The sequence below is a fragment of the Mustelus asterias genome, chromosome 7 (genome assembly GCF_964213995.1).
Source record: "Mustelus asterias chromosome 7, sMusAst1.hap1.1, whole genome shotgun sequence".
NCBI lineage: Eukaryota > Metazoa > Chordata > Chondrichthyes > Carcharhiniformes > Triakidae > Mustelus > Mustelus asterias.
In genome coordinates this window covers 98,381,557-98,405,142 of record NC_135807.1, presented here as the reverse complement: position 1 = coordinate 98,405,142, position 23,586 = coordinate 98,381,557, and the positions used below count along the sequence as shown (strand labels likewise).

At 42.2% G+C, this 23,586-nt stretch overlaps 1 protein-coding gene across 2 annotated transcripts in view; it reads right to left on the bottom strand.

Moving 5' to 3' along the window:
- The window catches only part of LOC144495871 (ras-related protein Ral-A), a 70,559-nt gene extending 47,333 nt beyond the window's left edge, over window positions 1-23,226 (bottom strand). The window contains exon 1 of one of the 2 annotated variants that reach the window (XM_078216546.1): window positions 23,130-23,226. The gene's annotated coding sequence lies outside the window, so the exon portion shown is untranslated. The remainder of the gene's footprint in view (window positions 1-23,129) is intronic. The other variant, XM_078216547.1, reaches the window with a different exon arrangement.
- Window positions 23,227-23,586: the final 360 nt, after the last annotated feature.

The following is a 23,586-nucleotide window of genomic DNA, read 5'->3' as shown; positions in this document are numbered from 1 at the left end:
CTGGGTGGGACAGCTTTCATTTGGTTCAATTTTCATCTAATTGTAGCCAGGGTATCACTTGCAATGGCTTCTCTTCCTGCTTCCATGTTACCACCTCTGGTGTCCCCTTAGGATCTTTGGCCCTTTCCTATTTCTCATCTGCACATTGTCCCACAATTTAAAAGCAGGTTTGCTTTTATACGTATATGGACGATGCCCAGCTCTACCTCACTGTCATCTCTCGACTCTTCTGCTGCTGCCAAATCAGACTGTTTATTCAACATCCAGTACTAGAGTAGAAATTCTAAGTATGAAGAATGAAACCCTGGTTCTTCATCCCCATGCCAAACTCTGCTTCCTAGTGACTAACTCCATCCCTCCCCCAGGCAACATAGAGTTTAAAAACCAGTGATTGGTATTTGACCCCCAAGGCAAGATTCCAACCTCATTTGTGCCATCAATAATATTTACACTTCCATAATATCACCTGACTTCACCCATCTCAGCTTATCTGCTGCTGAAACACTTGAGTCATGCCTTTGTTATCTTTAAACTTGGCTATTGCAATGAACTTCTGGCTGCTGTCCCACTTTGTACCCTCTGGAAATATGTTCAAAACTCTGTTGCCTGTGTCTAAACTTGCACCGAGTCCTGTTCACCTATCATCACAGTGCTCTCCGATCAACCCCATTTCCTGGTCAAGCATGGCCGATTATACTGCTTTACCATTGGTGGCCACACCTTCTCATCTCCACATTCCTCTGCCTCCCTTTCCTCATGCCTAAAATCCACCTCTTTAACCATGTTTTTGGTCACCTGACCTAATATTTCTGTGTGATTTAGTGCCATATTGTTTTATCAAATGCTCCTATGAAGTACTTTGGGATGCTTCATTATGTTAAAGGAAATGTACAAGTGGCTGTTAACATTTGAATGGCCTCAAGGGTGGTGGATCCAAAACTTAAATGCAAAAATATTTAGAACAATGTAGATTGTTGCCAGGGTGTGGAATTATACTTTTAGACATAGAAACCACAGAAGAATCCAACTCTTACAATGACACCAGTTAGGTCTAATGTTGTCACTAACAGCAATTGGGAGAGAGGTAGGGGTATGAAGAGCAAATTCATTCTGGGCTCCAAATCAGCCTTCAGTATAGATTTTATTCAGTCAACCACTGTACTGCCCCTAAAGTCTCCAAGACTTTAGGGGCAGTACAGTGGTAAGCACTGGTGTCTCAGCGCCAGGAACCTGGGTTTGACTTCAGCCTGTGTGGAGTTTCAACATTCCTTTGTCTGCATGAATTTCCTCAGGGTACACCAGTTTCCTCCCAAAGATGTGCAAGCTAGGCGAATTGGCCATGTTCAATTGCCCCTTAGTGTCCAAAGATGTGTAGGCTAGGAGGATCAGTGGGGTAAACACATGGGATTACAAGGTTGGGGAGGGCCTGGGTAAGATGCTCTGTTGAAGGGTTGGTGCAGATTCGATGGACTGAATAGTCTCTTTCTGCACTGTAGGGATTCCATGACCCACTTTTAACCCAATTCACTGATCCTGTGCTTTTCTACAAAAATGTAAATTTAAAGCATCATTTATAGGAAAAGAATTAATGTTTTCTTTCTCAGCACTTTCTGGTTTTCAAAAGATTTTACATCTTTTATAGTCCAGCATTAGTATTTGAAAAATTGTCCATGAAATGCTCTGAGATTTTAACAATGCAAATACAATCATTTACCGTTGATTTAGAAATACAAAAACATGGAATCAAATATGCTATCTCCAAAGATTTCTCAACCTGCTGTAAAATCTTCTACTTCTTGTGTCCCTGAAAAAAAAACTTTTCAATTATTGTTCCTGTGACTTGCATCAAATTTCAATTTATTATCAGCCAATATTCTTGCATCAAGTTCCATCTTTTGGACCAGAGATTGAATCACCTGCCTGTTCAAATGGGTGCAAAATGGTCCCACACCATGCCCACAACCATACAGATCAAGTGGCAATTTGGGACAAATTGGCTGCCAACTCTACCTAGACAATAGCGACTACACTCAAGGAAAAAAAAACAGATGTAGAGTTTTTTTCCTGAGGCATTCACCAAATGTGATAAAGCTCTATACAAATACATGTACTTCCAGTTTACCCACAAATACTATTTGCAGTCAATTCCTTAATCTACTAGTTCTGTAGAAACCAGCCTGATTTCTTCCCCACCCCACTTCACAAGCTCTGAGCATTAGGACAAAGTGACCACTTAAACAATGGCCAGGAAACATTTACCATCCTAGAAAAGTATATTGTGGCACCTGCACTTCCATCCAACACCCCCCACCTAACACATTACAACCAAATATTCACACTGCACTATTCCCAAGCTTGAAAGGGAGGCAAAGCAGTAAGAAAATGTTCACTGCATTTGCATTCAATATATCATGCTGGCTAGCAGGATTAAAGATCTGTGACAACTAATCAACTGGGTCTCTGACTTTCGGCTCAAAATAATGAGTGCACTGAATTTCCTTCTCTACCAATCTGCTCACTAAACTCTTACATACCAATCTAGTATAGGCTCCCAAATATAGCCAGTTAACTCAAACATACTTACTCCTAGGATTCCACAACACCCAAGCTGGAGACAGAACTCCAGAACTACTCTGCTACTTAACAGCAAGGACCATGCTATCCAAGTGTGCAACCAGGCCCCATATCTCTCCTCACTTCTTCCCAAAAATCCAGATTGAACAAGAGCCAGAATGACATTCAGAACAGCAACAACCATCACACCCAAAGAGTACAATCAAGCCCTATCCATAGCCCCATATCCCCAAACTCCTGCCAAGCCCAAACACTCTTCAGTTTTTTCTACTATGTATAATCTATAAGTAATCCTCCCATACATTCTCTTTGTAACAGCACTGTGGGCATATCTTCATTAGATAGACTGCAGTAGTTAAAGGCAGCAGCTCTCACCTACCTTCGCAATTGGTGATTAGCAATTATAGACTAGCCTACAATGCTCAAATCAGGCCAAAATCCAGTAATTAAGTACTACCAAAAGACCAGCTCTCTCAGCCACAGTTTAAAATATGGATAGCATGACTACAAACCACCAAATGTGGTCAGAGACTAGTACTGACACCTGTGGAAATTCTATTTAATTAACACCCCAAAATCCAAACAGCCTTAAGTCATGCCATGAAGTTAGGGCTGTGTGTCACACTACTCTTGGAATATGTGGCATAGGCCATTTGCAAAAGTCAGAATGAATCCAGGACAAACTAAGTGCTTTGCTCACCAAGCCAGTATTTGTTGGCCACACCTAATGAAGGATGAGTGGAAGATTTAAAAATTTGCGAACTACTACCAATACCATCAGGTAAAATTCCTTGAAATCCAATGTAAACAACTAGGCAGCGTCAGGAAAGCAGCACAATAATGGTTACATAGAATTATAATACAGAAGCAGACCAATTTGGCCCAATGGGCCTATGCCAGTATTTACACTCCACAATCTCTGTACATTTCACCCCAACATATCCTCGATTCCTTTCTCCAATACGTACATAGCATAGATGCAATTGAGAAGCTAGCTATCTGTCTTAACCACTCCTTGCAGTAGCAAGTTCCATATCCCCATTACTGAGATAGCAATAGTGAAGAAGTGGCAAGATAAGCTCAATCTACCACTAGAGCTTCTATAAATGAATCCCTTATTTTTCAGATTTGGAAAAGTGATGTTCTAGACCGAGGGTTACTGTTCCTGAGCTACAACCTTGATTTTGTCCCCAATCTTAGAATGCCCTCTGTAACAAATGGATTGGGGACATAATGACCATAGACACCTCTAAAACACTCAAATTCCTCCAAGAAAGGATGGGTGGAAATCTTTTAAAAAGTTAATTTAGTCACAAGTAAGGCTCACATTAACACTGCAATAAAGTTACTGTGAAATTCCCCTAGTTTTAATTCAAGAGTTTGGAATTGAGCAGTGTTAGTATATAGGAAATGCATTTTATTTTTTGAAACCGAATATGAATTGTCATGCCCAGTTAAGATGTATCCTATTCCTAACTTGGATATGGACTTTTCAATGTGGAGCTTTTGATTTTTCCTTTTAATAACAATTACAATATGCTGCAAAGATGGCCAACGGTCAGGTGATTTCTCGATGGACAAGAATTAAGTCTGAATGTGCTTCTGGAAAGTCATTAAAATACAAATATCCATGGGTGGAAAACCCCCTCTTGAAAAGCCAGTCAAAAGGCAAGACCACGCATGAATTTACACCTATTATCTGGTTATTTAGCAAAACTCAAAATTCAATTGTCCTTGAGCTTGGAGCAAAATGAAGTGCAGAAACAGATGTGAACAGCCACCTTTCATCCCCCCACTATGTAGCAATGGCTAACTTCAAATCATGTGTGGACAGTTGAGTGTGATCATGAGTATTGAGGGGCCCACCATTTTACTTCTTGGTAAACATTTGCTCAGAATCTTCATCTCTGAACGCCTTTCACTGCTTTGACTTGGATTTCAAGTGCTGTTTCCAGTTCAATTGTGGCAAATCACACCCCAGCTTAGTAACATTGGCCTTTCCTCATTTTAAAAAACTTTTATTCTTTATCCGGAAATTACTACAATGTCTTAATTAAAAAAGGTAACATTGTAACAAGAATGAATGGCAGATTGGTATTCCCAAATGGTGAGTTTCTTCTTAAATGGCAGGATTCGATCAAATGAACGATAAGAACCCAGAGATTATCGACAGTACAAGTGCGGCACGGTGGCAGTGGCAAGCACTGCTGCCTCACAGCACCAGGGACCCAGGTTCAATTTCCAGCTTGGGTCAATGTGGAGTTTGCACGTTCTCCCCGTGTCTGTGTGGGTTTCCTCTGGGTGCTCTGGTTCCCTCCCACAGTCCAAAGACGTGCAGGTTAGGTGGATTGGCCACGCTAAATTGCCCCTTAGCGTTAGGGGGACTAGCTAGGGTAAATGCATGAGGCTATGGGGATAGGGCCTGGGTGGGATTGTGGTTGGTGCAGACTCAATGGGCCAAATGGCCTCCTTCCACACTGCAGGAATTCTATGAAAAATGGGAGGAGCTAAAATAAATTCAGAAACTTGGGAAAGAATTGGAGTAGAGGATTTACAAGGTAATAATCAAGATACATCCTGCTTTGCAACTGGACAACTGCACAGAAACATGTTAAATGCTTAGCTCAACACAAGGTTCAGAAGAGGGGGTTTCAAACTCTCAGCATTGGGCCAACTTTTGATTAAGGGAAGGAAGGGCAGTATCTCCTAGATAGTTTCACCTAAACAGAGGCATATTAATCTGGAGAGTCAGCTGGAAAGGAATGAAATGGAGAAGGAGCGGATCAGTGGTGGGCAAACTTTGACTGGTGTGGGCTCTGTGCAACCATCAGGGTTCTGACTGCGAGTTTGCAAAATGAAAGCAGAGCAGGGATAAAAGGGCCTGAGAAAGAGCAAGACTGAGAATTTATCTTTAAGAAAACCTTAGTTACCAATAAATTGCAAAAAGTATTTAGCTTCTATTAACACAGCTAAGGTTTATTGAGAGCAATAGGGTTTATTAAAAGTGGTAAACATGAATAAATATTTAATGCACATATCTGTGTAAGAAATGTATAACAGTTAGTTGTAGCTGGTACTAGCTTTGATAAATGCAGCAAATTATAATATATGCAAAGTGAGTAAATATTTCTCCCATTTGAAGTTGACAGTTCTAATGTGAATTATTTAGCATTTTCTGTAACTCATTGAAATAGTCGACATGTATTAAATCATAATTCACAGTCGTGGTTAGTGCACATTGCAGATTTCAACCTTGCAGCCCACTGAGAAGGAGGATCACTCATGCGGCCCAGTCAGTAGACTAGATTGTACATCACTGGTGTAGATCAATTCTAGGAAAGATTAACCATAGCACAATGTATTTACATGAATACCAGTAACAAAAAATAAAATAAAATGAAGAGATTAGAATGATGTCAAATAGGGAGCCAATAAATACCGAAACTTGGCTATAGGAGTAGCAAACTGCAGATCTCATGAAGGGAGGAAAAAACAGATCGATGGCACCTGGGACAATCTACATCAGTGGTGGGCAATCTGCAGCCTGGGGGCCACATGTGGCCCACAGACATTTTGATGAGCAGTGTCCATGTGCAGGTTTGCCACATTCTGCTGATTTCTGTCTGTAGTTTTTTTCCTACTGCTAAGATGAAATGATTCACATGTAAAGCAAGGGCAAGTGAACTGAGGTGCATGTTGATTGCACACAACATTGACTCCGAGAACCATGTGCGCCCTCTATCCAAAGTGTAAATATTTATTTTGTTTTTAACATTTGATAGTTTCATTAATATATGAATGATTAAACATTTTCTAAAACTAGTATTCAATGCGTTTAATCTTTTTCACATATCAGGCTTGTTCATGGTTAGTGAACACGCCTAATTTCAAACTTGCAGCCCACTGAGATGAAGGAGGGTCACTCATCTGGCCTACTCAGATTTACAGCATGGAAACAGACCCTACGGCCCAACTTGTCCATGCCATGCCTTTAAAACCACTTAGTCCTAATTGCCCACATCCTTCTATGCCCATTTTACCCATGTAACTGCCTAAACACTAAGAGACAAAATTGTACCAGCCTCTACTACCACCTCTGGGCAGCTTGTTCCAGACACTCACTACCCTGTGAAAAAATTGCCCCTCTGGACCCTTTTGTATCTCTTCCCTCTCACCTTAAACCTATGCCTTCTAGTTTTAGACTCCCCTACCTTTAGGAAAAGATATTGACTATCTAGTGGATATATGCCCCTCATTATTTTATAGGCCCCTATAAGATTACCCCCAAGCCTCCCATGCTCCAGAGAAAAAAAGTTTGTCTAGTCAGTCTCTCCTTATAACTCAAACCATCAAGTCTCGGTAGCATCCTAAAAAAAGTCTCACTAGCCTCGTGATGTGCAACCTACAGCTTGGAAGCATGAACTGAAATTGGGCTGAGCTGGAGGATAAAGGGAAAAATTAGGAGTGTACTAGTTACCACAAAGAATGGAATCATGGAGATATTAATTTCCCTAACAGAGAGACTGACTTACTCGGCCAAGACTTGTGCAAAGTAATTTATTGAAGTGCTTCAAAATTATTAAAACCCAAAGGGAGAAGTCAACATTGAATGCTCCCAATGCGGAAGTAATAAGCCAAATTCAAGTGAGGGACCTTCTTTGTAATCCCCTTATTCATTGTTTCATTAATTTTAAATGTAAAATCTAGAAGAAAATTTCAATTAAGAGGAGAATTTGATGTGATAAAATGCAAGAAAATCAAATAGGAGGGATTGGAAAAATTAGAGCATTTAAAGGATGTTTTATATGTTGAGATAGTTTACCCAAGCTACTCACTGAGGCCTAAACAAGAGAATAGCTGAAATGCAAAAGGGAAGCAACCAGTAGACGTCAGGAAGATACAACAGTCTGGAAGTGGGCAAATGTCAAGAAACCAAATGTGCAAATGGAGAGGAGGAGATTATTATATTAGGAGCAAAAGATAGGTACAGAGGGATGTGAACCTTTAAACTCTGATAGAATTGCCATTTTATGACTTGTTTCAACAAAAATCTGAATGTGCAATCTTAAAACCCTCAACATTGTAAGACAAGGCATTTTAGAAAACATCAGAAAGTCAGCCTCCAAGTTGAATATTGATGGAGTTAGTTGAGAAGGTTGCAAATTTCCATACAATCTCTTATAAAGCTCATTGAAATTGTTACTTTAAATGCACGAGGAGAGATTTTTATTAAGACTCAACATAAGGGGTGATCAGAAACGGCAGGATCTGATTAGAGACTCAACATGGGTCCTTTGGGTGAAGCAGTTGACACTATCTGCATAGCAGATCTGTTCACAAGCTCCACACCCATGGGATAGACAATGGAAGTACTGAGTTAGTTTGTGACCAAGTAGATGACAGCAAAGGTTGGTAGGCAAGACAGGACAAGGTGCTGATACTGGGACTAAATTTATATTTTATACAAAATGGTTTACAGGATGGAAACTTGTCTAAGAGACCAAAATGAAGAGAAATTATGTTCATTTATTTCCATATTCTAGCTAAGATGCAGTATTGAGCAGTTGGACATAATGGCGAGTCTCATTTTGCTGGGGGTGCTGCTCACCTAACAAAATTGGGGGGGTTGGTTTTAAAGGGGATTCTGTGATCACTCAGCACTGGAGTGAGTGCTGACTGCTGAAGACGGCAATAAACCAGATCCACCCAAAGGCAATTAATTACATCCGCTTTAACTGGTACTGTGACTAAACAACAATTACAATATCAAATGTTGATTCACCTACATTTCCAGGCAATTTCAATTTTCTTGAAGGATAGGCAATAGAGTGCATCACTGAAGGACATGCAAGCTGAGACTCGTGTCTCATCGTTAAATCACTCTAAAGACCTGATTGTACTGACAGCCAGAATGGCGACTTCTTGCTATGGCTTTGATCTACTGGCAGTAACAGCTGAGAAATTAACAGTCTTACAACTTACTGGTATTTAAAATTGAGAAAACTTTTAACATCAATAGGAAACTAACATGCTGCCCTTAATAGGATTTCCGATTCTCAATTTGACAGTTGGAGAAATTGCATTTATCCCTTTATCAGCAGTGATTCCTAGGGGATGAGTGGCTGTCTTGATTGCATATGGAGGTTGAGACACCAGAAACAGCTGTTTTAATAGGGAAAAGTTTTAATAGGGAAAAGTATTTAAATTCATCTCAAAGCTGCGCCCATCGATTCTGGTCTTATCCGTTTCACCACCTGGACATCAGCTTGCCATCAATTTCACTCAGCTTTTATACCACGGACTTTAAAAAAGTTTTCCCCCACACGCTGTCACCTCTCTATTCTAGTCATGATGTGGAGATGCTGGCGTTGGACTGGGGTAAACACAGTAAGAAGTTTAACAACACCAGGTTAAAGTCCAACAGGTTTATTTGGTAGCAAAAGCCACACAAGCTTTTGGAGCTCTAAGCCCCTTCTTCAGGTGAGTGGGAATTCTGTTCACAAACAGAGCATATAAAGACACAAACTCAATTTACATGAATAATGGTTGGAATGCGAATACTTACAACTAATCAAGTCTTTAAGAAACAAAACAGCATGAGTGGAGAGAGCATCAAGACAGGCTAAAAAGATGTGTATTGTCTCCAGACAAGACAGCCAGTGAAACTCTGTGGGGGTTACAAATAGTGTGCCATGAACCCAATATCCCGGTTGAGGCCGTCCTCGTGTGTGCGGAACTTGGCTATCAGTTTCTGCTCAGCGACTCTGCACCGTCGTGTGTCGCGAAGGCCGCCTTGGTGAACGCTTACCCGAATATCAGAGGCCGAATGCCCATGACCGCTGAAGTGCTCCCCAACAGGAAGAGAACAGTCTTGCCTGGTGATTGTCGAGCGGTGTTCATTCATCCATTGTCGCAGCGTCTGCATAGTACATTGGGGAAACTATGCAGACGCTGCGACAACGGATGAATGAACACCGCTCGACAATCACCAGGCAAGTCGGTTCTCTTCCTGTTGGGGAGCACTTCAGCGGTCACAGGCATTCGGCCTCTGATATTTGGGTAAGCGTTCTCCAAGGCGGCCTTCGCGACACACGACGGTGCAGAGTCGCTGAGCAGAAACCGATAGCCAAGTTCCGCACACACGAGGACAGCCTCAACCGGGATATTGGGTTCATGGCACACTATTTGTAACCCCCACAGAGTTTCACTGGCTGTCTTGTCTGGAGACAATACACATCTTTTTAGCCTGTCTTGATGCTCTCTCCACTCATGCTGTTTTGTTTCTTAAAGACTTGATTAGTTGTAAGTATTCGCATTCCAACCATTATTCATGTAAATTGAGTTTGTGTCTTTATATGCTCTGTTTGTGAACAGAATTCCCACTCACCTGAAGGGGCTTGCAGCTCCGAAAGCTTGTGTGGCTTTTGCTACCAAATAAACCTGTTGGACTTTAACCTGGTGTTGTTAAACTTCTTACCTCTATTCCCCATGCATTTCAAAGTATAGCCATTTAAATTTGGCATGCCGCCACACATGTAGCTTAATCTTCCCCTCCTCAAACATCCTCAGAATCTACCCTGTCAAGCTCCCACAGAATCCAATAGGTTTCAAACTCCAATTAATATAGGCCCAACCTTTTTCCTGCATATTTTGACTATTACTCTGTATCAGAGCCCATCACTTCCATTTCCCTGATTCCACCCTTCCCTATCTTCAACACAAGTTAGTTATTGACATATCCCTGCATAAATTCACCCACCCTGGCTCTACAACATTCCCCAACCTTACATGTCCAATGTCTCGGTCTCCTTGTTCTATATCAGGACAGCTCCTCAAATCAGATTTGCTCTAAAATTCCAAGCTTTGCTACATCCCTCATCTTCCAAACCTCTAAAATCAACTTTGACCCATGTTTTTCTCATTATTGCTCTGCATGCTTTCCTTTCCCCATCAATCACAGATTTTAAAAGGCACTATAGAAATGGAAGTCATTCCAACAAATTACTCCAGTTACAAAGTCATGATTTCAAAATCAACAAACTCCAGAATTCCAGCCACGTACTTGAAGCTATAGAAATCTCTCCTCCAGTCATAACCAGAAAAATCTTTATGCATTGAGCATAACGCAAATAGGCATATGCCATTTGAAGCTGCTCCACCATTCAATAATGGATGATCTAATTGTGGCCTGCCATTTTCCTGCCTGCCCACATAACCCTTGATCATCCCAGTCAAAAAAATCTGTGCAATTCAGCCTTCAAAATATTCAATGACCCAACCTTCCCCATTTGGTTGGGAATAGAATTCTAAACACTAATGATCCTCAGAAGAAATTCTTCAACTTAATCAAATGAGACAGCAATTTAGAAACTGCACCCCGTAGTCCTAGATCCTACCCTCAAGGAAATATCCTCTTGCAATCTATCCTGCCTAGCCCCCTCAATCTTTTTTTCATTGTCACCTCATATTCTAAGCTCCAATAAGTATAGGCCCAGCCTGCTAAACATTTCCTCAAGGCTCCTCCCGGGAATCAGCCTAGTGAATCTTCTCTGAACTGTTTCCAACACAAGTATATCCCTACTTAAATGAGAGCATAACTGTACACTACTTCAATACCCTGTCCAGCTGTCACAATACTTCCCTATTTGTGTACTCCATCTCCCCTGCAATAAAGGCCAACATCCAATTGCCTTCCGAATTACTTGCTTTATCTGAATGCTGACTTAATGATTCATTTACATGGACACACAGATCCCTCTATATTGCAGACTCACTGTGGGAATCACTAGCAAGGCTAGCTAGTATTTATCCATCCCAAATGTTCTGAACTGCTACTGATGGTGTTCCCATAATGCTGCTCAATAAAGGTCCAGAATCTTGACCAAGTGACAATGCAGGGACAGTAATATATTTCCAAGTCAAGGCAGCGAGAGGCTTGGAGGTGGTAACATTCCCATGCATCTAACTTTGCCCTTCTAGGTAGATAAAATAGCAATCAAAGGAGCTTTGGCAAGTTGCTGCACTGCATCTAGTACATGGTACACAATAGTCCCATTAGGTTGGTGGATGGGATGGTAGGTGGACTGCCTTGATCTGGATGGTTTTCAACTTAAGTTGAGCAATGAAATGCCTGACTGAGTGCAGCTTTGAGCTTTGTTGGTGATGAAAAGGTTTTTGGAAGTCGGCGAGTTTCTCATTGCAAAATACCTAACCACATGGCCTACATAATAATGCTGTTGAGTGTTCAACAAAATAAACAAATAATGTTGAGACCCTGAAGCACTATAACAGAAATAAAGCTTGAGGAAACTTTTACAAAATTAAATTAAAATGCCTAAGTGTGTGGTTGGTCCAATTAGATAGAGGGAATATCCAGCAAGTTTCCTTTCACACCACCCCACCACAGAAGGCTAGAATCCCCCATGGATTGATCCGTGGCACCCTTTTATTTCTCATCTACATGCTGCTCCTTGGCAACATCATGCAATATCAGGTTCTTCATGTATGCAAATGACAATTTCCTCTACTTGACTGTCCATGTTGTCAGACTGCTTGTTCAATATCAAGTCCACTAAGAGGTAAAGTTTCCTCCAATTAAAATATTGTAAAGACCAAACCAGAGGCTCCATTCCCACCCAACAGCAAGCAAAACCCAACTGTCTGCAACCTTAGCATCCTATTTGGTCCCAAGTTGACCTTCTAACCCTATATCATCTACCACCAAGAATGTCTATTCCCACCTCCATAAAGCCACCTGTCTCTGGTCTTGCCTCAGCGCATCATCCGTGCTATTGTTACCGTCAGTCTACACTATTCTAATGCTCTCTTGGCTGGCCTCCTATATTCTAAACTCACCCAAAATTTCACTACCCAGATTCTAATGCTATTCCATACATTCCTGTGCTTGCTGACCTATATCAACTCCCACTCCACAATGACTTCAATTTAAAAATTCTCATCCTAGTGCTCAAATCTTCCCTCAGCCTCTGAATCTCCTCCAATTTCTGAAGAACACTGCATTCCCCCAATTCTAGTATATTGAGCACTTCCTTCACACCATTGGCAGCTGCTCCATCAGCTACCTTGTCCACCCACTGAACCTTTTCACTCGTTCTTCCCTTTCCAATGTACATCTTAAAGCCCACCTTGGGTCAGCCTTTCCTAACATTTCCTTTGGATTGGTGTCATTTTTAATTGTTGCTCCTGTCATGAAAGTTTTATTATGTTGAAGTTACTATGTTAATGCATTTTGCTGGCATTCACCTCAATTATATTCTTTCTACACAGAACTTCAAATGTAAATGTTAATCACCAAGGCTCGAGAATTAGCAGTGTGTCACCCAGTGATACATTTGTAGCCTGCCACAATGGGCATACTTTTTCTAACAGTAACATGCCATTTTTCACTTTAAAAAAGTGGATCGGGACAGGGGAATAAAGATGTTAAAATGTTGCAGAATATTCTACCATATTTTGTCTTCAAATTTTGCTTTTTACAACTGGGTGTAAGCAGAATCCTGCAGCTGAGCATGTCAAACTTACATTTCAAGGAAAATCAAATCAATTTTTAAAAAATGAGTCACACTAGCTCTTGCCAGTACACAAGCATACTACAGGCAGAATTGCAGATATTCCATCAGACACTACATCAACTGAGAGAACTATGCTCTGGCCAAGAGTGAATCATACACCAGCTGATTTTCATTTCTCAAGTTCAAACTGTCACCATCTTAAATTAATTACCAAGTGTCACTGATGGTCTTAATCATTTTAGTATTGGCGCAATTGCTGACCTGTAAAGTACCATTCATAGAGTCCCTACAGTGAAGAGGCCATTTGGCCCATCAAGTTTGCACCGACTCAGACCATCCCACCCAGGCCCTAATCCTGTAACCCACATTTACCCCACTAACCTACACATCTTGGGACACTAAGGGGCAATTTAGCATGGCCAATCCATTTATCTGCATCTTTGGACTGTGGAAGGAAACTGATGCACCCGGAGGAAACCCACACAGACAGAATGTGCAAACTCCACAGTTACCCAAGGTTGGGATTGAAAGGCAGCAGTGCTAACTACAGTGCCACTCCATTGTACAACATGATACCAGAAGTACGCTAGAGGGTTAACATTGAGTTGACCAGCAGCTGAGCTCAACCAGCCACAGCAACATCTTAACAAAACAGAAGCTGGGTATTGTGCAAATGGTTCACCCCATCCCTCAAGACCACTATCTACAAGCTCAAAAGTGTCACTGGATGAAAGATCCATCCCTTCCGCCAATTGTTAGTGTTTGCAATATGCACAGAATGGACAGCAACAGCTCAGTTTAGTTTAATAGCAACTGACAGTCCCCGATCATTAAATAGCATAGAACAGCAAGGGCATGGAATACCATCATCTCCAAGTTACACACTCTGATTTGGACATTATTCCTTCATTACTGGGTCAAAATCCTGGATTTACCTCCATATCATCAAAAGGGTTGCCACAGTTCAAGATGGGAGTCTATCAACTCAGGAGAACTGCATATAATAGATGCAACCTTTCAAGCATAACTGACATCCAGGATCAACTTTTTAAAGGCTGACAATGTCTTTGTACAGTGAACTGAAGTTGTGTTACCAATCACCACAAGGGCCAACTTGATATGGGCTTGGAAAGCAGGGCAGGGAAAATCAAGAGATGCACAAATAAAAGTGACAAAACTGACAACTGCTCGAGCTGTATTTATAAAAAGTTTATTCTGTATAGGGAACAGAAGCTTAGCAAGATGATTCTTCAGATTACATAATTCAAGAACTTCTTACAGTTAATTTCAAAAAGGTACATCTCACCATCCAAGCTAGTCTCTAACTGTAACCACTATCTAGTTCTTATTGCAAAGGGCCTCTCGAATCAAGCTTGGAGAATTTAAAGCCTGATTGATTTGGTGACTTAGAAGCATGGAACTAAATAACATTAAATTGCCACATATGAACTTAGGGGTTCTCTTTTCTGTTATACTATGAAGAGATTGTGGCTGACTCATCTCTATGGATCAACGTTAACATACACTAAATACTAACGTAGGTTTTTGATGGAAGCAGAATCACTTAAGCTGCAAGCTCACTAAAATGTTCAAAAGAGTCACTAAGGAAGCAACTGGTTGAGTTCAGCTGCTGGTCAACTCAATGTTAACCCTCTATCGTACTTCTGGTATCATGCTGTACAATGGTGTGGCACTGTAGTTAGCACTGCTGCCTCAACTCCAGAGACCTGGGTTCAATTCCAACCTTGGGTAACTGTGTGGAGTTTGCGTTCTTTCCGTGTCTGCGTGGGTTTCCTCCAGGTGAATCAGTTTCCTTCCACAGTCCAAAGATGCAGGTAGATGGATTGGCCATGCTAAATTGCCCCATGAACATTTTACAATTTAAGTGAGCTACCATTGTTTTACAACAGAATACAGAAAAACAATCCGATAGCATCAACAATTATGTGGCAAATGTGTCCCTTAGAAGTCCTATCAGTGTTCATAACTACACTAGGTTTCACTTACTCTAAACTCCAACTGACTTTTCAGGTTGTCATTGCTGAAACTGACTTCCAGAAGTGGTTTCACTTAGTCACTTTTCTAACCCTTAACGAACCTACGAAGTATATAAATCAGCAGTGGCAACCTGCAGTCCAGATGTCACATGCAGCACATCAGGGTTTGAGTGTGGCCTACAAGACATTGTCAACCGTTTCCACATTCCACTGATTTTCATCCATTTAGTTTTTTTTTTAAACCCTATCGGTATGACTGAAGTAATATACATCTAAAGCAAAGGTAAGTGAGGTGCATGCTGATTGCACACTGACTGAGAGCCATGCATTTCCAAAGTATAAATATTTGTTTTTAACCTTAATATGCAAATGATTTTTCCATAATTTGTTACAAAATATTCAGAGAGTAAATAGACTTGGGTCATGGTTAGTGAACAAGCCTGTTTTCAACCTCATGGCCCACTGAGATGAAGGAGGGCCACTCATGCGGCCCACTCACTAGCCTAGGTTGCCCATCACTGCTATAAATGGACAGCCTCTTCCATCACTTTAGATTGGACAGATTACATGTAAAAGCTCATCATTCCAAGTATTGACATTCAAAGTAAAACTTTTAGATGTTATGGGGATACCATTGCAATGATTTACTAGAGTGCATTTGTCTTGACTAGATCTTGGGTATCTACCCATGAACCCTACTGAAGAGTGATTGGACCACCTTGAGCAAACACCATGGAATCAGATCGAACTCTAATGACAGTCAAACAGAAAGGGCAAATCAAATTAAGGGGTTCACACAAAAATTGCAGTGAAACACCAAAAAAAAAGACTGCTTTCCCTATAGTAATCCATTATACAAGACAGCTGTTGGTAACTTTGATAAACAGGCTAGGGATTTTTACCATGATTACAGAATCAGGAAATCAAAAATTTACTCTTAAATGTCTTCAAGTCAGGAACAGAGAAACAAAATATCCCAATGAGGTAGAGTATAATGGGCATACATTCTCTGGAGTTAAGAAAAATGAGCTAAGATCTCAGATAAAAGGATTTGATGCCGAGGTTGTTTTCCCTGGCAGCAAATTCTGAACTAAGGAGAACCTGGAATGGCTTCCTCCTTATCCGGAGATAGATGAACAGAAATGTGTTCACAGGGCTGCAAGTCTTTGGAATTGTCTATCTCAAAGGCTGGTGGAGGTTGAATATATTCAAGCCGGAGATTGATGGATTTTTAGATTCTAAGGATATCAAGGGTTGTGGGGATTGGGCAGTTGAGGTCAAAGATCAGCTGTGATTAAGTAACAGATTAGGCTCGAGGGGACACGGTCCTCCTCCTGTCCCCACTTGCGTTCTAAAATGGATTTTAAATGTCTGATTACCAAGTTATCAAAAATTAACCCAGCCGTGTTTCGACACTTCAACTTGCTAAAGCCCCTGTTTAACATGTCACTTTTTATTAAAATCAGGTCAAATCATATATAAATAACTTCTAACCTTACAACAATTTGGGACAAATTTTGATGGCCCTCCAGGCAGAAGATCATTACTGCTAGGGAATAAAACTTCTGCAAATCTTAAATCTAGCATTCACTTTCCAAGCTCCCCATATTTAATGTATTTCCCACATTAAGTATCCCATTGTCCTTTGCAGTTGTCCCTATATTTGATTAAATTGTCAGAGTTTCTACCAGGGCCTGAAGAGCATGGTTTGTGTTGACAACAATTAGCTAGAACAATGTTGAGTAAGGGGTTGGACAGCACAGGAAGTGGAGTTGAGGGTAACAGCAGAGAAGCAGTGTTGGTGTCACAAGTGTGTGTATGTAAACTGGTAATTGGCAAAAAGAGAGAAAAAGAGGCATGAGGAAAATCCTTTGCACACCGAGTGGCTAGGGTCTGGGAGATAAGGGAAGGTCAATTGAAACTTTCAAAGGGAAAATTGGATCATTAACTGAAAAATTGCAGTGATAGACAGGGAAGGCATGGGAGTGGCACTGGATGAACTGCTCCTTCAGGAAGCCAGCACAGACAATGCAGCAAATGGTCTTTCTGTTCAATAACCATTCTATGATAGTGACTTCATCCTTGAGCACAATGAGGAATAGGAAAGGTCTCAGAATGCAACATGAGGTACACAAAGAACCATTGTAGGGAGAGAACAAATGTTAGAAAATTATCTGGCTAAGTTGAGACGGTGAAATAAAATGGTGAGGCAATGGAAGGAGGATCAGAAGAAATGGAGGAAGGAGTGATCAACCATGTTGAATGTGATGGACAGAATGTCAGTGTACCTTTAGTGACTTAAATGCATTCCAGTTTAAATTTATGGAGCAAATTTATATTGAAGGTAAATTTACATGAGTACTTGGGATAGAATCGTAGAATATTAACGATAAAGACCATTCAGCCTACTGTATCCATGCCTGCTCTGAGCAACTGGGCGGCACGGTAGCACAGTGGTCAGCACTGCTGCTTCACAGCTCCAGGGACCTGGGTTCGATTCCCGGCTTGGGTCACTGTCTGTGTGGAGTTTGCACATTCTCCTTGTGTCTGCGTGGGTTTCCTCCGGGTGCTCCGGTTTCCTCCCACAGTCCAAAGATGTGCGGGTTAGGTTGATTGGCTATGCTAAAATTGCCCCTTCGTGTCCTGGGATGCGTAGATTAGAGGAATTAGCAGGTAAAATATGAAGGGATATGGGGGTAGGGCCTGGGTGGGATTGTGGTCGGTGCAGACTCGATGGGCCGAATGGCCTCTTTCTGTACTGTAGGGTTTCTATGATTCTATGAACTTAGCTTGTTCCTCCTCCCCCCCCCCCTCCCCTCCAAAAGGCCTGCAGATCTTTCTCCACAAATGGCTAACAAATCGCCTTTTGAAAGCATCAACTGAATTTGCCTCCACCACAGAGATTGTGCTTGCCTGATTATAACCGCTGGACATATAAAAATCATGTTTGTTAACTATTTTGAAGGCACATTAATCCAAGTAATCTCTTTGCTCAGTAAATTAATTTTCTTGGCGGGTAATAGAAGTAGAAAAATCAGGGATAGCCATGACGACAGGCAGACATCAGGATACTAAAGATAAGCTTTGAGGTGCCAGACATTTTATTCTCGACATATGTTCGCATCTTAGATTTGAACATTTGAGAATATATCGACAAACACAACCAAGTCGGCCTGAGTCCAGGGAAATCAGGAGGCAACCATCCCAAGGCTCTCGTCTTGTAACTGGTGCAAAGCAAGATGGGCAGTCACCTGGGATGAAGCCTCTGAGGATTTACACTGCATAGTAGAGTTAAACAGAATATAAGTATAGGCGGCGGAAAGAATAAATATGGCATGCAGAAACACTGGACTGCCAAAAATTTAAACATGATAGCATTTCTCTCTTCCCTTGAGACTCAAGTTCTCATTTCTCACCATAGTTTTTGCTATTAAACATTACTTTTCTTTCCCCAAAAACACCAACGCTGTCTTCAGCCCGAGTTCAATTCCTGGAATCAGCAAGCTCCGAGCACAGCATTCTTGCTGCATTACACTCTGAATCTAGACAATCGCCTCTAAAAGCAAGCAACATTCTAAGGAGTGCCGTCAAGTTGTACCGAGACTATTCCACCGACATTTAAAAATGTTTTTCCACAGACCAATGACTCGAGGCCACATTTCACAGCTATCTGCCGCCTGCTTTAACCTGGGGTGTGGTTCCTATTGTAAGAGTGAGTGAACAACGAGACCCGGCGTCTGCAAATCGCTGACAGACAATAGCGCAATACAAAAAATGTTTGCAGCCTCAAGTTGAAAGCCTCCTCCATTCAGATGTGTGTCTAGGAAAGAATGTTTACAAATAGAGCAGCGTGTAACGTAAACCTCCTATCCATACTGCTGGTAAAAATCAAGTTACGGTCGCTAAAATCCGCAGAAACCTTACCAGTTCGGGTTCAAATCCCCAATCAGAATCTCTCGACGTTTTAACCTTGATACACAGCCAAATTAAACACGCCCTTCCAAACCCACCCACTCTTCTCCTGATTGCAATCTTCCAAATCTCTCGGCATCACATGCGGGAGGAGGGTGGCGGCGAGTAGTTTTACAAGTATAGCGACACGAACATGAGCGCGGGACGCCAATGCTCGATATGGACTGTTTTAAAAGTGGGTCACCAACAGGCATTACGGTACAGAAGATGTCGGATGAACCAAATATCTATGTGAATAAACAGTCACAAGACAGGCCCTACAAAAGCTTTCCCATTAACACCTGGGAGCTTCTGTCAAATTTGGGGGCTCTCGCATAAGCTAGTCAAGCAAAAAACTGAATTCTTAGAAATGCACCTTCAACCAAAGCAGCTCCATCACCATGTGAGATTACAGGGATGGGGAGGGGAAGAGGGCCTGGATAAGATACTTTGTCAGAGAATCAGAGGTGCATACTCGATGGGCCAAATGGCCTCTTCTGCACTGTAGGGATTCCATAGTTCTCCCATTCTATAAAAGCAAATTACTGGGGATGCTGGATTATCTGAAACCAAAAGACAAAATGCTGGAAAATCTCAACAGGTCTGGCAGCAGCTGTAAGGAGAGAAAAGAGCTGATGTTGAGTTCAGATGACCCTTTGTCAAAGCTCAAAGGGTCATCTGGACTCAATGTCAGCTCTTTTCTCTCCCATTCTACTCTATGGTTCCTGGGCATGACCCACCCCACCAGCAAAATAAACTACAGATGGCAACAAGACTTGGGAATCCTCAACATGGATTCCAGACCCCATGAGGTCTCATGCAAGGACATGAATTCCATCACCAAGACTAGCTCTTGTGTTGACAAGAGGCCTAAAGGGCACATCTACCAAGAGTGGGTTTGCAGAAGGTGGTGCAAGAACCAACATGATAACCACATTTTCACCCATCTACCGGTCACAGATGCATGCATCTGTCAAGTGACAACTGGCTTTTGCTACCAAATAAACCTGTTGGACTTTAACCTGGTGTTGTTAAACTTCTTACTGTGTTTACCCCAGTCCAACGCCGGCATCTCCACACAAGTGACAACTGCGTAGGTCTTGGAGATCTTCATATAGAGGACACTTTTGATCATGTTGATGATACTGATCCAATCCAGAAACTCAAGAATCGCAATTGATTAGGTGCTCTAGGCCACCAGCAGCTGCAAAATCATATTCAACCACAGTCTAACCTCATGGTCTAGCATAGCCCTCACTCCACTATTACCATCAAACCTAGTGACCAACCTTTCTGGGAAAGCTACAATACAGGACTCCATGCAAGATAACTATTCCACAATCAATGGGCCTGGTTAAAGCTTTGCAGCCCCGTCACATCCGATGATTAGAAGTGGACGATTAAGCAACGCGAGGATGGAGCCTTATATGCAAGTACAAAACTGAAGTCTTTGTAACCATCCTCAACCAGAAGTGCCAAGTAGATGATCCCTCAGTCTGCTGAGGTCTCCAGCCACAAGATGCCAGCATTCAGGCTACTTGATTCACTCCACACAAGAAATAGCTGTGGTCACTTGTTACTGCAATGGATTTGGGCCCCAACAACACCCTGATTCTACTGCTGAAGGACAGTGCTCTAGAACTAGCCATGCTTCTAGCCAAGTTAATCCTGTTAAAGCTACAACACTAGCACCTATCTAACATGCCCATACGCAGGACAAATCCAATCTGACAATTCTCTCCACAAGCGATAGTAGGTGTCACGTGCCAACAGAGCTATAAAATAGTCTTAATGCATTAATAACCTGCTCAACATTCAGTTTGTAAAGGAAGACGGTTGTGGTTTTTGGAAGCCAATTATCTCAGCTCAAGGACATTACTATAGGAGTTCCTCAGGGAACTGCACCTAAACATTCTCAAGTCACTCCAATAATCTTTCCTCCATCACAGGTCAGAAGCAGGGATGTTTGCTAATTACTGCAGTGCTCACATTCACAATTCCTCAATGTGCTCATATCCACCAAGATGTGGACAACATTTAGCCCTGGGCTGAGTTGCATAAACACTACTTCTAGAAGTTCCCAGAAATGACTATCTCCAACAAGAGATAATCTAATTATCTTCCCATGACATTCAATGGCATTATCATCACTGAATCCCCCACCATCAACATCCTGGGGAGTTACCATTGACTGGAAACTAAACTTGACCAGTCATACCATGATCAGCTTCAAAATCAACTCAAGAGGCTAGGAATTTTCTTAACTCAGCCTCTCTTCCATCTACAAGGCACAAATCAGGTGTGAAGCACACTCTCTACAGGCCTGGACGAGTGCAGCTCCAATAACCCTCAAGTTTGACACCTTCTGCTTGAACAACACCCCATCCAATAGCTTAAACATTCACTCCCTCCACCACTGGCACACTGATGCAGCAATGTGCATCACATACAAGATGTACTGCATCAACATACCAAAGCTCTTCCAACAGCACCTTCCTAGACTATAATCATACCATCTAGAAGGAACCTGCAAGTTGCCCTTTAAGTCACACACCACCTTGACTTGAAACCATATTATCTTCCCTTTTGTTCAGCATCACAAGATCAAAGCCCTGGAACTCCCTTCCAAACAGCACTGTGGGTGTACTTACACCACCGACTGCAGCAGGTCAAGATGGTAGGTAACCGTCACCTCAGGAACCATTAGAGAGGAGCCAAGAAATTATATCCTTGTCAGCAGTGCTCAAATCTCATGAACAAATACATCCATAACCTTCCTTGCTCTAAAAGGTAAACAATTCAACTATTCTCGTTCCTTCTACACAGGAGTGTCTCAGACTTGCTCCAGTAAATCTCCCTAACCAGGCCTTGACATCCCACCGAAAGTGAACTGGACACAATCTGTACTTGGAACAAAAGTACCCCAATAAACTTATTTGTAATTGGATCAAATCAACAACAAAAAATACAACTTGAAGTTTAATTTACCTTTTGGTTTGAGGATATGAAATATACTATCGCAGGCAGCAGTTCAGAGTTAATCACAACTTTTTAAAAGGAAAGTAAACAGAGAGAAATACCAAAGTGGATGATCTTAGTACAGTTGCTAATACCTTGAGTGTCAGGATGTTGTGCAGCCAAGAATTTGGGCACATAGTCTAGACTAGCAATCCAGTGGGACTGAAGAAATATTATATTAAAAGGAAGTCAGTCTGTACCTTCTGGTGGGTGTAAATGATTAAGGCACACTGCTAAAATAAAAGCAGGTGGTTCTACTAGTGTCTAGGCCAACATGTAGCCTAGTTATTCATTTCCATTAATGCTAATTGGACCTACTACACAAAATGTGCTTCAATTCAAGTAATCATTGTTGTAATATATACAAATGCAAGATCTTCTCATGAAGGGTTGAGAGATGTTAAAATAGAATAAAAGTTGTGCACAGGTGCCACAGGCCAAATGGCCTCCAACAAAAAGTACTGAAAATCTGCACAGATAACAGTGAACTTAACACCATGGAGTATGAATGGGGAATCTGCAGTTAAAGGACGTTGCATGGCATCTGCCTTCAAACAACACCCAGTGCTATTCAATCAGCCTCACAGACTTCCAGTACAAACAGGGCCATACAGCTAATAGTCAAGGAGGCCATAACACCACTACACCGCTCAACCCTTTGGGTAGGGAGTCAGAGGCCCAGGGCCACATAGTGTCCCCTCCCTCTGCATCCATCCCCAGAGGAAGGGAGGGAGGGGATAAAAGAGTGCGTCCTTCCCCCCCCCCCCCCCCGCCCCGCCGGAGAAACAGAGAGGGGTATGAGGAGAAACCAGTGTCTCTCCTCTCCACCCCACCCCCATAACTCTCCACCCATCCCCATCCTCCCTGGATCTTCCACCCCCCCGGGATCTCTCCTCTCCACCTCCCCTCAGTGCGCACACAGTGACTCCCACCAGCGGGGTGAGAAGAGGGTGGAGGGACATGTACAGAGAAGGGTGGCGCGGTCCTGGGACTAACCATCCCCAGGGAGACAATCCGTGAGTTCCGACCGTGTCAGGAGTTGGAAACACTAACTCACCGTACAGAGGGAGACGGGGAAACGACTGCTCCTGCCCGCAGCTCACCAACTCACTCTTCCCCCGCCCCGCCCGATCCCGGTTAATATGGCGGAAGAGGGAGCGGCGCCGGCGCTGGCGTCAGGGGGCGGGGCAGGGGGCTCACCGGAAACCGCGAGCCGCGCGCGAGCTGATCCTGGACAAACACTTCCGGGGTTACACTGTGGGACTGGAATGATGCAGAATCTTCATGAGCGCCTTTAAAACTTGTAGGTTGTAAGAGAGAAGAAATAGCGCGTCCTTTTTGTTGTTGGGTGCGTTTTCGGAAACTTACCTAATTTATTTCACAGTTTATTTTAGTGGTTTCTGGGGTCATCTTCATGTACTCTGCCTGAAGGCAGGTCCTTCTCCATATCTCTCTATCCTTTGTCAGACTTTTCATTTTCTGGTAACTTCCTTCAGTTTCTAAGCCGTCTAACA